The sequence below is a fragment of the Marmota monax genome, unplaced genomic scaffold (assembly GCF_021218885.2).
Source record: "Marmota monax isolate L192 unplaced genomic scaffold, Marmota_monax_Labrador192_F-V1.1 WCK01_AAM20220418_F8-fsc00039, whole genome shotgun sequence".
NCBI classification, from domain to species: Eukaryota; Metazoa; Chordata; class Mammalia; order Rodentia; family Sciuridae; genus Marmota; species Marmota monax.
The window spans coordinates 2,373,760-2,392,698 of record NW_026693602.1 but is presented as its reverse complement, the minus strand read 5'-3'; the positions used below and the strand labels follow the sequence as shown (position 1 = coordinate 2,392,698).

General features: G+C 36.1%; 1 protein-coding gene across 5 annotated transcripts in view; it reads right to left on the bottom strand.

Moving 5' to 3' along the window:
• Nucleotides 1-18,939, bottom strand: part of Inpp4b (inositol polyphosphate-4-phosphatase type II B) — a 799,925-nt gene that overhangs the window by 643,961 nt on the left and 137,025 nt on the right. For all 5 annotated transcript variants that reach the window (XM_046459556.2, XM_046459553.2, XM_046459554.2 and 2 more), the window contains exon 3: nt 2,024-2,086. The gene's annotated coding sequence lies outside the window, so the exon portion shown is untranslated. The remainder of the gene's footprint in view (nt 1-2,023; nt 2,087-18,939) is intronic.

The window sequence follows — 18,939 nt, the reverse complement described above, 5'->3', positions numbered from 1 at the left end:
CTTAAACTTCCACTATTAAAAGACTTAAATTTAAATGCAAGCCTCTCATCTGAGATAGCAGAGCATCCGCCATTAGCACTGTCTTATTAACAGGAATTTTATAAGATGGAAACACCTCTCATTGAGTGAAGCTAATGGACAAACCTAGAGAGATAATAACGTGAACCCACTTCTCCCACCCCAAGCTGCTCCTCCACAGCCTGCTGTTAGCCTGACACAAATGCACAGACATCCTAAGTAAGAATCTCTTGGGGAGTTTTAGCTTGGAAAAGCACTTGAACTTTGGTACCACACAAATGCTTCTTTTATTCTCACAGTGGAAAGAAGCAAATTTGTTACTCTGGGTACACAGATGCTAGAAGTTCTATCATGTTAATGGAAATTTCCTCCTTCTCATCCTAACTCCTCCTCGACTATGTGCATTTTAAAATAAGTTGATCCATACCTGAAAAAAAATCAAATTACTGCCTAATAACCGAAACTATTAGTATACACCTATTTCTAAAAAAAAAAAAAAAAAAAAAAAAAAAAAGCTCACACAAATGCATTGTGAGTCTGCCCTCCCCTACTACTTCCTTATTTTCGTTCCAAAGAATATGGGTCCAAGATCCTCCTCAGTGGCTGCTCCTCAGTCATGAGCTTCTCTTCTCTACCGACTCCTCCCCAGCAAGCACTTTCACCCAAACTGTCTCCCTACACCTGGATCACATAGCTGAGCTTCAGCTTCTTCCCGTATTACATACTAGTGTTCGTTATCTCATCCCTCTTTGGGGAATCACAGACCTATGCAACTGGCAACACTTAATTCATCTCATTAATTATATAAAATACTATAGTTTGAATTAACATTTTCGTGCAAATGAAACTTGGAAAAAGTGACTACAATTTTTAGAAATCCCCTTAAAAGGAGAGAAGCTGTTTTCTCAAGGAGTTTACAACTCCTTTGAAGAATTCATTGAAAGCCAAAAATAAGTAGAAATGCTCCAATATGTAGTTCAATTTAACAGTTTATTTTTGTTCAACTGCAAATCAAAGTTCAGAAAGAAATTCTGTCCTGATGTCAATGAAATTCAAAATTCAATCTTTGTTTCAATACTCATTCAGGGAAAATTCAACCATTAATTATAAACAAAATTCAGTCAATACCAATTAAAATGCAACCATATAATAGATTTCAATTAATAAGTATGTTCCTATATGCATAGTGACATCGTAGCTGTAACAAACAGATAGTACTCAATAGATGCATCTAGTTCCCTTCACAATTCTAACCTGTCTGAAACTTTTCTATAAAAATCTCTTTTGAGATAGAAGCTTTGTTGGTAAACATGCACATATTGCTTATCTGCATCTGTGCTCACACTTTGTTTACATGTATATGTCATTAGAATATTTGCATGAGTTTTCATATTCTTAAGACAACATATGTAAATAAATCAGATAGCAATTTGAAAATTTAGCAACTAAAGATGCAATCTGTTAAGCATAATCAGGCATGCTATTCAACAACTGCATGATATAACTCAATCTTCCAGAGAAAATACGTGGTTTGTACCAGAGTATCTTCATAAAACTTCAAATTTTCTAGGAATTTCATCAATTTTTTGCATATTCAGAAAAATATGTAAAGCCATCAGACTAATGCTTAATAAAGGAAAAACTCTCATTACTCTACCTCGACAAGAATCTTTCTCTTACTGCATATCATTTGTAAATATGATATGCCAATTGGGAGTTATTTCCAAATGAAGAGAATGCAATCTTCTCGTCAAGATCCTATTCATATATTAACATAAATGAAAAAGCAGTCTCAAAAAATTAACCATTATCCATAATGTTTTCATAAACTATTATATATTTAAAAAATTTATTGTTCACTTCATGAATATGGTGGTCATCATAAACCCTTCCCTCTACTTTTCAGTGCATGATTTACTTTTTTGATGAATCACTCAATGTTTAAAACCAGAGCAATCAAAGAAATAGAGTGAAAAACATATCAATTCAAAATAAGCATTACTACCTTGGTCTGATTTTTCATAAAAGACAGGAGATCTCCTGCCAGGTAACACCATTTCTTTGAGTTCTGTGGGCAAAAAGAGAGGAGATTAATAAAAACAACCTTTCTTTTTACTTTTTAAAGGCTTCTTAAAGAAGATTCATTAGTAATAAAGGTCAGAGAAGAAAATCATTTAACAAAATATTCAGCTCCATTCAGTAGGTGCCTCAAGAACCACTTGCTTTAAATGCCAAATAACTTCCCCAAAGGTCCTCACTCCCCTGTAGCTGAGAACATGGGTGACTGTGGCAGATACTCAGTCTGTTTTCTTCGCTTCTCTTTTCTTTTCTCACATGGGAATGAGATTTGCACTTGAGCAAGGAAAGGCATTAGCTTCCATCATTTCACAAGACAAGATGTAAGCCATGTTGGGACTGAACATTTACCCGGAATACAACAGACTGAAATGGAATTTGCAATTATCTAAACTTCTTTCCTCCCTCTCCTAGTGAGTATGGGCTTTAAAATATTCATGAAATTTTGGGTCTTTCCACAAAAGTGATAAGATGAGATATTGTGGGATGACTTGGTAAATAATTGCAGATTACCCTCCTTATGAGATGCAATTTCAAAGCTTTTCAGTGCTGCTACGAGGAGGAAAGTACTTTACAGAAGTCAGAAGTTATGAAAATATATCTTATCCCCTCCCTTAGCATATAACAATCTTGAGGAGTATCCCATAAAAGATTTTATTGCATCATTATCTGAATGTTCAGATTGGAGGATAAGAAATTCAAGTCTGAGCAGTAGTTTTCCAGAAAGGGCTGTCGCACAGATAAGGGATGAATCTAAAATTCTTACCCAAGAAACTTATTTGACGGAAGGAATGTTAACAGTTAACAGCACTGATTAATTGTCACAGCAGTTGTTATATGAATCATCTTATTACTGCAATCACAACAACATCGTAGCAGCTGTGTGATCTTCGGCAACTAAATGAAACTCATGGAAAACTTCATTGTTCCTATGTAATATGGGAATAATTCTTCCTTCTTCACAGGGCTGATACAAAAGTTAAGTGAGATAAACACATACAAAGGACATCCATCACACCAAGCTAAGGGTTAGCCAGTATTATTATCAACATCATTTTTGCTATTATTAGCACAGTTCTCCTTAAAAAAAAAAAAAAAAAGGAATTTCACTGCCCCATTGACAATCAATGCCTAGTGAGCCACACAGTAGAATGATTAAATCACATCACACAGGACATTGCCTGATTTTTTTCTATTTATTAATCCGACTCTGTGAAGCAGATTGGTAAAAAAGATTGAAGAGAATTTCAGAAGATTATTAGCAAGCTGTCAATTGCTGCACTACAGTGGCTCCTCTTGATTTTGCTTAGGATTTTACTTGGAAGAAGCCCTTCAAGACATTGTGATGGACTTCAAGAGTCACTTAAAGCATCGGGCCCTTGTCTACTCTGTGAACACTCAGTTCCATTCAGAAAAGACCTCGTAAGCTCGTACTACAAGTCAGGGCCTGTGACACACTTAAGAGAAACCACAATCAGAAAAAAAAGAGAGAGAGAGAGAGAGAGAGAGAGAGAGATTCTCAAGGAGGGCAGTTTCACAGACAATTATTCCAAGTAATTGGTTAAAAAAAAAAAAAGCCATCATTAACATAAAATGTGCTGAATTAGCAGAAAGTCTTGAAACAGTGTTCTGCACAAAATTACAGAGTGACAGGAATAATAAAAGAGAATCTTTGAAACACTAATCAGAAAGCTGGACTGCTACACATAGCTAACAGTCCTGTGAGGTCTAAGAAAGTTTTATAAAACAGAAGGATCTTGAAAGACTGAGTCTGCTATGGTGCTATATTTGAATGCTGAATGTCCCCCAAAAGTCTATGGGCTAAAGGCTGGGTCCCAGGGTGGTGCTATTGCCAGGTGGTGGGCCCTTAGTAGGTAAGGCCTAAGTTCCTTTGGTTACTAAGGACATGCCCCCAAAGGAGACTGGGAGAACCCGGCCTTTCCTCTTCCTCTGTGCTTCCTGGATCAGGAGGTAAACAATTTGCTCCACCATATGCTCTAGGCATGATGGGCTCCCCTTGTCAGAGGCCCAAAGTCATGGGGCCATTTGATCTTGGACTTCAACCTCCAGAACCATGAGCACAGGCAAATCTTCCCTCCTCATGAGTTAATTATCTCACATATTTTGTCAGGATAACAGGAAGCTGACTAACACAGGCACAATTTTCCACAGAGATGGAATAACACATATAAAGAGCTAATAGTATTAAAAAATATGGAAACGATCAATATGAGATCTCTTACTGCCCAATGTATATCTTCTCAACTTCTCCTAAATTTTCAGAGAATGTCAAAGAAGAGGAACATTGGTTATAGCATTGGAATGAAAATGGACAAAACAAAGAGGTATTTCTAGTAGATATATTCCCAATAGGAATAGACTAAGAAATACTGTTTTAAACTTAGACATTTATACTGTGTATTTTGACAAAGGGCATCATATAGGATTAGAAAGGAAACTAGGAAGAAATTTTGATTCACACCAACAACAGTCCCTCACTCTGGGTTGGGCATCAAGTAGACCAAAGTCTGCATAACATCTGTTGTGGATTAAATTATATCCCCCCAAAGCATATACTGAAGTCTTACCCTGGTACTTCTGAATGTAGCCTTATTTGGAAATGGAATTTTGCAGATACAATTAAGGTGTAAATTAAGGTGAAGTTATATTAGCATTGAGTGAACCCTTAGTCCAATATGACTGGTGTCCTTATAAGAAGAGATGAAAACACAGAGATGTATATACCCAGAGAAGAGAAAGTCAGGTGAAGCAAAGACACACATGAGGAGAACATCATGTGAGCAGGCAGGCAGAGACCAGAACACTGCACCTACAACCAAGAAGCTACAAGCACAGCCAGCAAGCTAAAAGGAAAGCATGGACCAGATTCTCCCAAAAGCCTTCAGAGAGAATATCTTGATTCTAGAAATGTGAGAAAGCAAATTTTTCTTGTTCCAAGTCATGCACTTTGTGGTACTTTGTTACAGCAGCCATAGGAAACTTATACATCATTTCAGCCAACAACAATCAGGCCTCTACCTAGACTCTGATCATTGAGAAATGAAAGAAAAAATTTACAGTTCTTTTAATTCACTGTTATAAATAAGAAAGTACCCCAAGAAATCAAACACATGCTCAAAAGTGAGTGGGCAAGGCAAACCTTTACTTCTGCCAGGAGGGCATGCTCCTGAACCTGGCTAGCAAGGCACTCTTCCTGCTTGTGTAACTAAGGCAGAGCTACCCTTTGGCCTGATTGGACTCAAGGGTACCATCTATGCAATTGGCTAATTTTAGAATTAGGGTGGGCAAAAGGGAAGGGCTACAATTAAAATGACTACAATTGGATCCAATTAAGGCTGAATACTACATTTTGAAAATGCACCACCAGACTTTCTGTTTCTTACACTCACCAAGCACATTCTCAGTTCAGTCAGTGGACACCCAGCTGCACATGGACAATTAGCTGGAGTCTGCCAGAGGTAGAAGCCAATAGCCAGTGAAGAGGGATTTCCCCTCCACTACCACCCTCCCACCCAAAGGTCCCTCTTTCCCAGCTAGTTAATTTTGTATTCTGATGTCTCTGGAATATGGGAGCAGGGTAAAAAGGGGAGGGTGGGGAAAGAGGAGATCAATGGAGAAGAAAAGGGTTTACTTTCTGGTCACTGAGCCAAGAAGGCTCACTCTCTGGGGCTGGTGAGTTCAAAGCGGCCTCTCTCCCTGTGGGTGCCATTTCAGGTTCTTCAGTGATCCCCCTTCTCCACTCACTGGGCCCCTTTCATCTGGAATGTTCTTGATGTGGGTCTCACTTTACCATGGCATCCACAGCCCCAAGAGACACCCACAGCTTCTAACTCCTGAGACCACTTCAGCTGCTGCTGAGTCTGAAGGGAAGGAGCAAAGCAGCTTTATGACAGCTCTCAAGGCCTACATGTCTTCCAGAAAAACTGTCCCTGGAAGAACAGGCTCACTGCAGGTCAGCATCTCTACTGCTATACCATGAGGGCTTCTCCGTAGCTCATCTCTTGGACCCTTGGCACTTAGGTTCATCAGAAACCAGTGAACTATACTGCCTCACTACCGGCTCCACTAGCTCCCCAAACTTGAGGAGACACCTATTAACCTCTTCACCGAGTCTCCTTGAAGCACCTCTCTCTAGCCCTCAGGGGGAAACACACCACCCTCTCTCCTTGTTAATATCGCAGGACACTCTGAATTCATTTCAAACAAACTTTCCTGTGATGGTCTAATCTCCCAACCCTTTAGATTAGGAATGTAAGAGTTACCTAACCAGTTCTCATGTTTGTGGGAACTTCTACAAGGTGATCTATCTTATAAATCATGTGAGAATCTGATAGCTATTGCTTTACAAGGTCCAAATTTAATAATTTTACATCCTATGATTTTAGTTTTTCACAATCTGAGCTTTAAGAGATCTATAGAAGCAGCTAAAAATAATATGTCTACTGGATATAACCCCACCTTAGTTTCCTGAACATTCCATGTTCTTTTCAACATTACCCTTCGTATTCAGTCAAGCATAGTACCTAGTAGCTGCTATGTTTTTCTATCTCAGTTTCATTCTCTTTGTTTATTCCTTCCAGTTGTGGTTCAGTTCTGACTTTTTGGTGCCTTCCAAATTTACCAGCCTGTCAAGGTTTTAATGCCAACTTCTCTATGAAGTGATCCCCATGCACTGTGGGCTCTTGATTTTTACCATTCTCTGACCTCACATAGCAATTATGGCCTATGTCTATAATTGCATTGCTCTTCTTGTCTCCTGTCTACATTTTAGCTTCCTCTAGGGTGGTTTATCTTGTGTCTCTTGTCACTCTCCTTCAGTGCTTAATTCAACAATCAGCAAATAGGAAGAAGGTCCTTAATAAGTATATCCCCAATTGCTATATATTAAATGTATATCCATGTTACTACCACCAGCAAATAGGAAGAAGGTCCTTAATAAGTACACCACCAATTACTATATATTAAATGTCTATCCATGTAGATAAAACAAAGCTGACTAATATGGCATAAACATCTTATCACATCCTATGATAAAAATTGCATGGTAATTCTTTATCATTGCCATATGATTTTAAAGAACATTTGAATACACGTTCTCTAAATTTAAGAAGGGGATAAGACATCATAAGACAGCTATGTTATTACTTGGAAATATATCCTAATGGAATATTGATGATTCTGTGTGTTAGACAGCACCTTTCCACCACAGAGAGCATTTACTTCCAAGAGGATCGGAATTATTATTAAAGAGAGGAACTAAGAAAGAGGCACTAGATTTTGACACATGGAAAGAACTCTGGATCCATAGCAAAACCAGTCTTCAATATCAGGCTTTTCTTAGAAAACAGTTTTTAAATTAAGGTTAAGCTTCCATGAAGATATTAAAGTTAGAGAAGTGGATTGTGGAGTTTTTCAGTGCTAACAGCAGACCATACAGAGTAAGATGCTCTATGGAAAACCACCTTGAACTCAAGTACTGTGCAACTGTTTGGACCTGGACTGCCCCCCAAAGGCAGGGGATTAAAGACTTCATTTTAAGCCTGTGGCACTATTGAGAGGTGGTAAAACCTTTAAGAGGCATGGCCTAGTGGGAGGAAGTTAGGTCACTAGGAACATTGTAATCCGGGCCCCTTCCTGTCTCCCTCTTTGCTTCTCCACCACCATAATATGACAGACAATTCACCACGTGACCCCACGACAATGTACTATCTCACTACAGACTCAAAGAGCAAGAGGGCAAGTGACCATGGACCAAAACTTTTGAAACTGTGTAAACCTTTCCTTTTTTAAATTTTATTTTTTTTATTAGAGCTTTATGATTATACATAGTAGTTGGGTTCATCCTGACAGACTTATACCTGCATGGAAATTGATTTCAGTTCATGATTCTCCCTGTTTCTTCCTCCTTTTCCCTTCTGTCCTCCCCACTTTCTCCTTGTGGATTACCTCAGGTATTTTGACACAGTGATAACACAAGGTGTGTGGGAAAGAGGAAGAGTGACAGAAGAGGAAGAGAACAAACATAAAGTCCTCATTTCCATTCTAATTTGAATCCCCACAAGAAAGTGGCGTGGAGATAACAGGAGTGTTAGGACTGGCAAACTAGTTTATAGGGCACAGACTGGAGAACAGTCAGGATTCCCAGAGAACAGCAGCATTGAGGACTGACACAACATGGAGAAGTCCGGAGGATGAGAAGGAGGAAGTGTGAAGAGATGAACCCAGGATAGAATCCTAATATCTCTGGAGCCCGTGGGAGGTGTCCATGGGAGGTGAAGTCCTCAAGAGCCCTGAGCAGAGGACATGGAAGTACCGAGTGGCTGGGTCCCACTTCCTTCCTTCCTCCTAAATGAGGCCCATTACCCCCCAAATCACTAGACCACAAAGGGAAAAGCAGAGAAATGGGGAAAAGTCTGAAAGTACAACAGTTGACCCACGATGATAAAGAGTAATGAAAGCTCATCTAGCCCAGGGTCACTATTTTACAGCTGAGGAAATCAAAGACCAGACTTATTTATTCAAGCGGATTATGCATCTGAAGGTAGAAAGAGGCAGTGATTCCCGTTTTTCTAGCATCTATGCAAGCATAATGTAGTATCCCAAATTCTCTAGATCTAGAGTTTAACTTTTATTTTACTCTAAATTTTATTACTATCCAATTAATATTTAGAAATAAAAATAACAATTGTCAAATAAAAATAACAATGAAAATGATTTTAATTTATTTTAACAAACAATTAAGTGCACTTAAGTTTAAAATACTAATGATTGAAAAGAGACCACAAAAAATTGTTAGGTGTAAGTAGTAAATTTAGCAAAATGACTCAGTACAGGTTCATTGTACCAAAATCAATTATTCTATTGAGAATAATCAAATAAACATAGGAGTTATAAAAATAGAAGTTATAAATAAATAAAATCAAAAGCTATAACACTTTAAATAGAATAAAATATTAAATACCTGGAATAATTCTAACAAGAGATGTTCATTTTCATGACCTATACACACAAAAAAACTTACAAAATATTGAGAAAATAATGCAGACCAATCAATGGTTAGGGATACAACATGCTTGTTAATGATAAGGCTCAAAGTTATTAAGATGTTAATTCTCCCTAAGTTGGTCCATATTATTCAGTATAATCACAATAAAAATTCTAATAATATGTTTTTTGGTTGTTTTCATTTTTACAAACATTAACAAGCTAACATTTATTCAGAAATGTAAAGGGCCAAGATGAGCCAGGCAATATTAAAGGAAAACAAACCTGAAGGTCTTAAATTATCAGACATCAAATATCATTATAGAGCTTTTATAATTAAAACACCGAGTAATTGGTGCAAAGACAGATGAATATATATTTGGAACCAGAGTCCAGAAACAAACCCACACAAATTATGACAGTAAATTATAGTGAGTTTTACAAGGTTGAGTGGGGAGAAAAGAACAATTTCTTTATTAAATGGCACTGAATGAAGCATGTACCCACTTGGGAAAAAAGTGAATCTCGACTTCTACATAAACAAACATCAACTCCAGAGGGTTGTATATCTAATGTGGAAGATAAAACAAGAAATCTTGCAGAAGAAAATGTCTTTCCCTTTGGGGTAGACAATGATTTCTTAAATAGCATTTAAGTGGTAACCATAGAAGGGAAAACACGATAAGTTTGACTGCATTTAAATTAAAAACTTCTCTTCATCGCACAATGGTGAGTAGAGAAAGGCAAGCCTCAGAGTGCAAACACACATACCAGACTTGCAATACACACATCAGACAATAACTCACATTCAGAGTACACAAACTCCTGCAAATCAATCCGAACAAGGCAGATAACTCAATAGAAAAATGGACAAAAGATAGAAATAAATTTTTTACAAAAGAGGGCATCTGAATTTTCAATGAATATATTAAAAGTTCCCCAACTTTTTTAGTTATTTGGAATGCAAGTTAAAGTCATCATGAGATACCACTACATGCAGAAAAAAGTGACTGAATTTTAAAAAACAAGAACACCAATTCTAAGAGTTAGCAAGTGTGGTACTGCCTCACATTGCTGGTGGGTATAGAAAATTGGGTGGAATTATTTGAAAAGTAGTTTGGTAGTACAGACTAACATGGCTGGATAATTCCACTCTTTAGGTTTGTAGCCATGGTAAAGGTAGCTTATGGTTGCCAAAATTATGTACAGAAATATTTACAGCAGTACTATTCACACTAGGAATAAATCAAATTACCCAAATCTCCAAAATATCCTTAATTAATTAGTATATATTTTTACCATGAAATGTTATGTGTTAATGAGAATGAATAAGCCCCAATAACATGAAAAACATCAGTGAATATCATAAATAATATTAGAGAAAAGTCAGATACATAAAAGCATATAGTACACAACAGCATTTTGTTTGGGATGAACTGTATTCTTCCAAAATTTAAATACTGAAACTCGGGGCTGGGGATGTGGCTCAAGCGGTAGCGCGCTTGCCTGGCATGCATGCGGCCTGGGTTCGATCCTCAGCACCACATACAAACAAAGATGTTGTTTCCGCCGAAAACTAAAAAAAATAAATATTAAAAAATTCTCTCTCTCTCTCTCTCTCAAAAAATAAATAAATATAAATAAATAAATACTGAAATCTAACCCCCAATGTGAATGTATTTAGAGACAGACCTCCAGGGAGATAACATAGGTTAAATGAAGTCATTTCAGTGGCATTCTAATCCAGAATGGTGGATGATGTCCTTATGAAGAGAAACAGACGGACAGACAGACAAACACCACAGAGTCACAAGCATAGAGAAAAGACTGTGGGAATACACAGATGATTCTGCCTGCAAGCTAAGGAGGGAGGCCTCAGAAAGAACCTGTCCACACCCTTACCCTGAACTTCTTACTTCCAGAACTGTGAGAAAATAAATTTGTTGTTTAAGCCATATAGTCTGTGGTATTTTATTACAGCAGCCCTAGCAAACTAATAGAGACCATTCCTAACTTAAAATGGTTCAAATTACAATTGTTCAACTTTACAATGGCGTTAAAGAGATTCACTGTTAGTAAAAGCCATATATTGATTTTGAATTTTTATCTTTTCCTGAGCTAATGATATGCTATATGATGTGGCAGTGAGCCAGATGATCACGAGAGGAAACAACAGAAACCCTGCGGTGTACTGTGTTGCTAGGTTAGGATGGTCCATAGGTTAGGTGTATTTTCAACTTGTGATATTTAAAATTTCAACCAGGATGTAACCCATCATTAAGTTCAGGAGCATCAGCATACATGGATATAAAATGTGGAGGGAAAACTTGTGAGGTATTCAGTGCTTAGAGGAGACTTGGGGAGAGCCTCTGAGATACTGAAAATGTTTTTTCTTGATCTGCTATTGGATCTTCAAATGTATTCTCCTTGCAAAAAAGAAAAAAAATTAGCAACCCGTGCACTTAAGATTTGCTTGCTTTTCCACATGCATGTCATACTTAAAAAAGAAAAAATAGGTGACACTGAGAATCTTATCTGTCTCAGCACTTGGAAAAAAAAACAGAAATTGGTGTTTTAAATGATGTCTGATTTTAAAGACAATTGAGAATAATTGTAAGGGCAGATTCCAATCTATGAATGTTCTTATTTCCTGGCCACTGGGTGATCACCAGAGAAGCAAGGATTCAGGCAGCCCCAGACACGGAACATCAGTCCTTTCCCACAACAGAAACAACTTTACATACTTCAGACTTCTAAGATTCCTCCACAAATTGCTTATTTGTTGTTTTTATATATATAGCATGGCATAGAGTATATGGGTATTCAGGTTTAAAGCATGTTCATGGAATACTTAACAAAAAATTTTTGAGAAATTTTTAAAATTTGGGAGTCTTTAGCCAGAAAACACTTTTAATCAGATTGTATTATATTTGACTGCTGAAATTTAATTCCTTTTGCAATTACTAACCATGCTACCAATTGGATTTCTGGCTCATTTTTCTTGTTTATTAGTTTACAAAACAATTATTCTAGGAGAAACAAAACAAAACAAAAATAGAGGTTTAGAAAATATCTGCATTTGTATTTTGAGAAAAAATAAAAATACAAAAATTAAGTCCAATAATTACCCTTTTGTCACTTTCTATAAGCAATAAAATAGAGAGATCTTTTTTCTTCTCTTTATAACTATGCCTAGATCAAGTATCAATAATGAGAGAACACAAAGGTAATAATCAAGGCCCATCATTTTGATGTATGCTTAATCCTTGCCAGAGGAAAATCAGCAATAAAATAAAAACAAAAATCCAAATCCTATGTGTAAGGGATATTAAGAAGCTGAAAGATAGGAATAATTAAAATCTAGCTTTATGTTCTTTTTTTAATAATCAGAACTTTACTGAGCTGATTTCAACATTTTTCTCAGATACTGACAGACAGCCCACAGGAGATTGGTTCCAGATCCCCTGTAAATACCCAAATCCTCAGATTCTCAAGTCCCTTACATAAAATGGCATTGTAGTTGCATGTAACTTACATACATTTTCCCATACTCCCTAATACAAATATTATGTAAATAGTTGTCACACAGTATTGTTTAGGAAATGACAAGAAAAATCTGTAAATGGTTAGTAAAGATGCTATTGTTTTTCCAAATATTTTCAATCTGTAGATGTAGAACCCAAAGATACAAAGAGTTAACTTTAATTTTACTGTGTTATTCCCTCAATCATATTTTTTACTTCCTGTTGTTTATTAAAATAAAAAAACAAATAATTTTATATGCAATTAGCAGCAGGACTCAAAGGAGTTTCTGGTTTTAAGGACCTTCTTAAATCTTTTAGTCTGAATTAATTTAAAATAACTTATTATTATTATAATAATAAAAACAAACATTTAGTACTGTCAAATACATGCCAGGCATTGTTCTGAGTTTCTATCTTTCTCATTTAATACTCATAAGAAGCTTCATAGCTGGGCAAACTATCATCTCTATTTTATAGACAGAGAAGCTGAAGCACAGTATGATTGCCACACATTTCCTAAGCCAGAGCCAAGATGGGATTTGTCTGCAGGTGGCTGCAACAATTCCTCCCTTTAACTCTTTGCCTCGGCTAATAGACCTTGTTATTTCCATGTGAGTTACTGTTATTCTGAAATATGTTCTGTCCTTACATCACATCATTAAAATATATTACTTATTACTATGAAGTCTCCCATTTTACATTAAATGTATGTACTCAAAAATTATTTTCTATGTATGCATTTGCTATCTTCTCTATTTTCCATGCATGCTTAAAATTGTAAACATTTTGAATTTAGAGTAGGTACTATCCCCTGAGAGTTTAAAGCAATTTACATACCTCTTTCTATTTACACTGAAATACATAGACACAGCCTACACTACTCATTGAATTACTATTTATGTATTTCATTACATATTTTCTGATCTTATATCTCTTGCCATTGCCAAAGTCAAAATCTCGGAGTCCACACCCATTATAATCAAAGGGTGGTCCATAAACCAGTACCAGCACCTTCCTTTGGGGCTCATTAGTAATCCAGAATTCTAGGCTCTAGTCCAGACCAATGGAGTCAAATTCTTCATTTTCCAAGAACTACAGATGATCTGAAGGCAAATTAAAGTTTAAGAAGTCTGCATTACAAGATACATTCTTCTAAACTATAGGCTTTTTAAATCCTTCCTCCAACTAATTTATTTCCCTAGGTTCTGTGAAAGATTCTCTTATCAATTTTACCACTAAGTGTTCCTAGCCTATTAAAATTATTATTGAGTATTTCTCCATCCCTATCAGCTTTCCTGCCAGCAGGGTTACTTCGTTTTACTGAATTAATTATTGAGGACTCAGAAAAGTTTCTCTTCTTATAAACATGTTAGATTTTGAGGGCTGTCAGAAAAAGCTAGCTGTTTGCAAGGTATTGTATTTTGCACATGTGATCACAAATGTCATCCACTGGAAACAGACAGAGTTGACAGGTTTTAGCTCTGGTGTATAAATGCCTGGCCTTATAAATGTCTATGTGAGTTCCCAAGTTAAAAGATCAATAGTAAAAAAGCTACTGTTTTCTCAAAATCCCGTGCAATTTTATGCTATGCTATAACACAGTGTTGATATCAATTCCTTTGTAAATTCTTCTCAGGTTTCCTTAGTTCTTAGGAATTCACTTAGAAGTCAATCTAGGGGTTTCTTGCTTTTTGTATCAGTTGACCTGAAGAAATTCCAGAAAGAGAACTTAGTGATACATGATTCTTGCTTCTAACCAGAACAACCATCACCAACAACCACCCAAACTAAACATGTTCATGTAAAGAAAGATTCATGTAAAGAAAATCAATCCTATTTCAATTTTTAAAATAAGTCCTTTTTACTATTTGAATTAAGTACCAATATCCAAAGATTGAAAAAATACTATAAAATTTTTATCACCTTATCTCTTTGTATTGGCTATTGAATAGTTTTCCAACACATGAGCTAGGTAGGATAAGAATATTAACTTACTTGAGCATATACTGTCGAGGAGAATAATTCTTTAATATTTTGCCAATAGGAAAGCAACAAATATTTGAGTATATACTGGGTAATATATGGTAAGAAAGAGTTAATTTTAATTTTGTCAGGTGTTATAACCATGCTATGATTATGTAAGATAAATGTTTTTATATTTTTGAGAAACATATGGAAATAAATCGGGCTGAAATAGCCAAAAATTGTCAATATAGTATACTGGTACAAACCATTATCACTAAAAAAGAAACAAAATAAAACCACCACTAACAAAGACAGAATCTAGAAAAGACACCAATAAAAGAGAAATTTAGGATCAAGGCAGAGAACTCCAATCAGTCAGTCTACTGAATTAAATGTTTTCTTAAATATTCACAATGTCACTGAAAAAACACATTACATTTGAAAAATGTCAGGGACATCTTTTATTGATCCTTGCTCAAGCTAATCACTATAACAATTCTTTTTCACAAATTATTGCTGTTAATCCTTACAAGAGAGGCAATAACAAACACTTTCACCACTTTATGATTTTTTTGGATGGGCCCAAGGAGAAGAGTACCAGTAGGGAGTTTCCATTCAAAACTCATTAATACAAGCATAAAATTTAGTTGACACATCTAGATATACAACATAACTCTCATTAAAAATAGTAGGCTCAACTAACTCTTACTCTTTGCCCACATTTTTCTAAAACCAACCACTTTTAGTGGAGGATATTAACAGCAAAAATAATTCAGCAGAAAAAATAATTCATAGTGTGAAAGGTATATGCACAGAAAACCAAACAACATCTAAATGTGAGAGAAATAAATCTAGGAAAATTTAAGTTGTAAATAAAGATGTCCATATTCTACTATCAAAGCGTCACCAAAACGGGGACAAAAATAAAAACTGTATGGTACTCAATAAATGGATTTATGCTTCAGTGACATTAATCATTCAAAAAGTTCCTCTGCCTCAAAACTCTTATAAATACTAACAAAATACAACAAACACAGTTTAAAATGTGTTGCTGAGCTCATAAGAGAAAGGAGGACCTCATGGGCAAAAATGAAGTCAGAGCTGAGAAAGTAGCAGCACCCAAGTGCTAAGTGCCAAGTCACGGGCATCCTGACAACGATTACTAACACGAGGATCATGGATTTTAATGGACTCCAGATTTTGGATTTGAATAGCCTCATAGAAGATAGTGGACAAGATTGTAGAATTGCAAAAGATGGGGAGTAGCAATTTAAATATTGAAAAGTCCAAAAGGGTAGGCCAAAAGGGATGGAGGGGTAAGTGACAGGAGAAAATATCTGTGTGACATCCCTGATTTGGAATAAAGAAACAGAAAATCTTCTAAAACTGCATAAATCATTCTCCCTTCCCTGATAGCTTTTGGGCTTGATTTTTATACTGAATATAAGTCCTGAAAATTTTCAAGCAGAAAAATTAAATCAGAGCAAACTAATTCCTCTCTAAAAAGAATATAACCTCATCTCAGAGCTCTCAGGATTCCTGAATTTTAAATAAACCAAAAAAAAATAAGCTTATAATTCAACACTACAAAACCTATATATATATAAAAGCCTTCTTTACAGAAAGTCCAAAGAAGGAACAAACAGTGAATTGGACGACCAGGGAATTCAGATTTTTGAATTTTCAGATATATAACTTAAATTGGACATGCTTAAAATCCCAAAAGTATAAACAAAGAAGCTAAAAACATTTGAAAAAAAATAGGACATAGAAACCAATTATAGTTTTAAAAGACTAACAGTAATGTGTAGAAATTAAAAATATACATATATAAAAAATAAAACTACAATCGCAAATGAAATTTTATTTCATACTCTGCTAGTCAGCTTTTTATTGCTGTGACCAAAATACCTGACATAAACAAATTAAAAGGAGGAAAGATTTATTTTGGCTCACAGTTTTAGAGGTTTCAGTCCAAGGTCAACTGGTTCCATTGCTGAGGTAGGGCGAAACATGATGGCGGAAGGGCCTGACGGAGAGAAGCTGTTCAAATCTTGGCATCCAGAAAGCAGAGACAGAGAGAAGGGGCCAAGGACAACATGTAGTCCCCAAGACCATCCCCCAGTGACTTACTTCCTTCAACCATGTCCCACCTGCCTACAGTTTCCACCACTTCTCAGCAGGCCACTCAGGTCTCAAAGGATTAATATACTGATGAGGTCAGAGCCCTCATGATCCGACCACTTCCCCAAAGCTACTCTGAACCTGGCTGTAATTGGCAACTTAACCTTCAACATATGAGACTTTAGGGACATCCAGATCTAAGCCATCACAGATACATTGGAGAAAAAATTGGGATGGTTAATGAACTGAAAAAAAAACACTTTAATAACTACATAAAATACAATAGAGAGAACAAATGAAACTCATGTAAAGTGGATGGCAGAATACAAAGTTCTCACATATGACCAACAAAATTCCCTAAAGAAGAGATCAGAGAGAATGAAGAAGCCAGGTTCAGGCCTCAGACCGGCAGGGAAAGAAGCCAGAGCACAAAAACGTTAAGAAGGCACTTACTTTTTAAAAATTTTGCCACTAGGAAAGACAATATCCAAAAGGATAATATAAAAGCTTTTTATGTTAGAAATATCAGGTCCCCCAAAAAAACAGATTTTCCAAACAAAACAAATAAAAAAGAAATTTGCACCTAGGTACGCTAGTAAAACCACAAACTACCGGAAGACAGAGATCTTAAAAGTGGTCAGAAATAACATGTCTCTCGGTGCCCTGTCCAGATTCCCTTTACTATATTGGTGGACTCGTCCCACTAATCCTCCTTAAAACACTCTTCTCAACCCACTGGAAATGTCTTAAAAGTCCCATACTTTCTCTGGGGTCAGTCTACAGCCCAAGCACGATTCATAAAAGGATATCAAAAGCCAGTCCCCTTGCACCAGTGGGGGATATTTTGAGGACCTCTGGGTTGCAGAGCTTCTTATAGAATCAGACTGATCTTCAACCAGCTGCTTTTATCTGACCTATGCTTCTTTCTTAATTTCTTTTTGTCTTATTTCAATTAACAAAAACAAAGAATTTTCATCTTGATTTTTGACTCTAGTAAATACAAAGGAAGATAATTACCAGTGAGCAAATCACAGATTCTCAAAGGAGCAGTGGATGCCAGAAGATTGTGGAATAATACAGTCTAAGGACAAAGAAAAATAACTGCCAATTAAGACCCTATTTCCAAACTAATTTGAGGATAAAAGCAAAATATATACTGAGATGTACCAAAGCAGAGTTTACTGAAAGACCCAAGCCTAAGAAAATTTTAAAGAAAGGATTTGAGACAGAAAGATAACAATCCCAAATAAAAAGAACATATAAAAGGGACTAAAATAAAAAATAATTAGTGAACATGTGGGTAAATTTGAAAAATAAATGTATTTAAAATATTAGTAAAATGCTGAATTCAATGAATAACAAGGTAGAACTAAATTGTTATGCCAAAAACAGGGAGGTGATTAAGTTTGTCATAATATCTCACACCATTGAGGAGACAACAAAGATTAATCAACTTTAGATTGTAAGTATGAAAGCAAAGATTCTAAGGTTAATTTCTAAAAAGTAGAAATCAAACATATTAATTTCAAACCAGCAGAAAAAAAATAGAAAATCTCAAAAACAGAAAAAAAGTATGAAGAGGGCTGGGGCAAGGGCTGGGGCTGGGGCTCAGTGGTACAGCACTGGCCTAGCATGTATGAGGCACTGGGTTCGATTCTCAGCACCACATAAAAACAAATAAATACATAAAGGTCCATAAATAATTAAGAAAAATTTAAAAACAAAAGGTATGAAGAGCTTCTATTTCTGGCTATAGTGGAGTAACTTGTCCTAGAGAAGTCTCCCCCAGATAAACAGCAATAATGAACAATATATATAGGGGAAATCTCCACAAGCATTATTCTATATGCAGCACCAAACTGCCCTTTATGAGGGAAAATAAAGCTCCAAAATTGTTCCAATTCCTTCCTTAGGGATGATTTTCCCACCTCAGCAAAGCAAGTTGGGATCTAGGCAAGGCACAGGTCCTGGATCATAAATCATGCTTTGCTTGTGGGCTGTCAACCAGAGGAATTATGACACTTTAGAGATGAGTATTCAAGTGAGGTGAAGTGAATGGAACAGGCAAGACAAGAAGCCTATAGGAAGGAGCTCTTCAGAAGGAAAAGGTTTCAGCTGTCTAAGTAGTATTCCAAGTAAGTTCTCAATCAAGGCTGGGCTATACATGTATGGGGCAAGAATACGTGAAACTCTTTAGACTGTTGCTGCTATCAGCTGAGAGTAAACT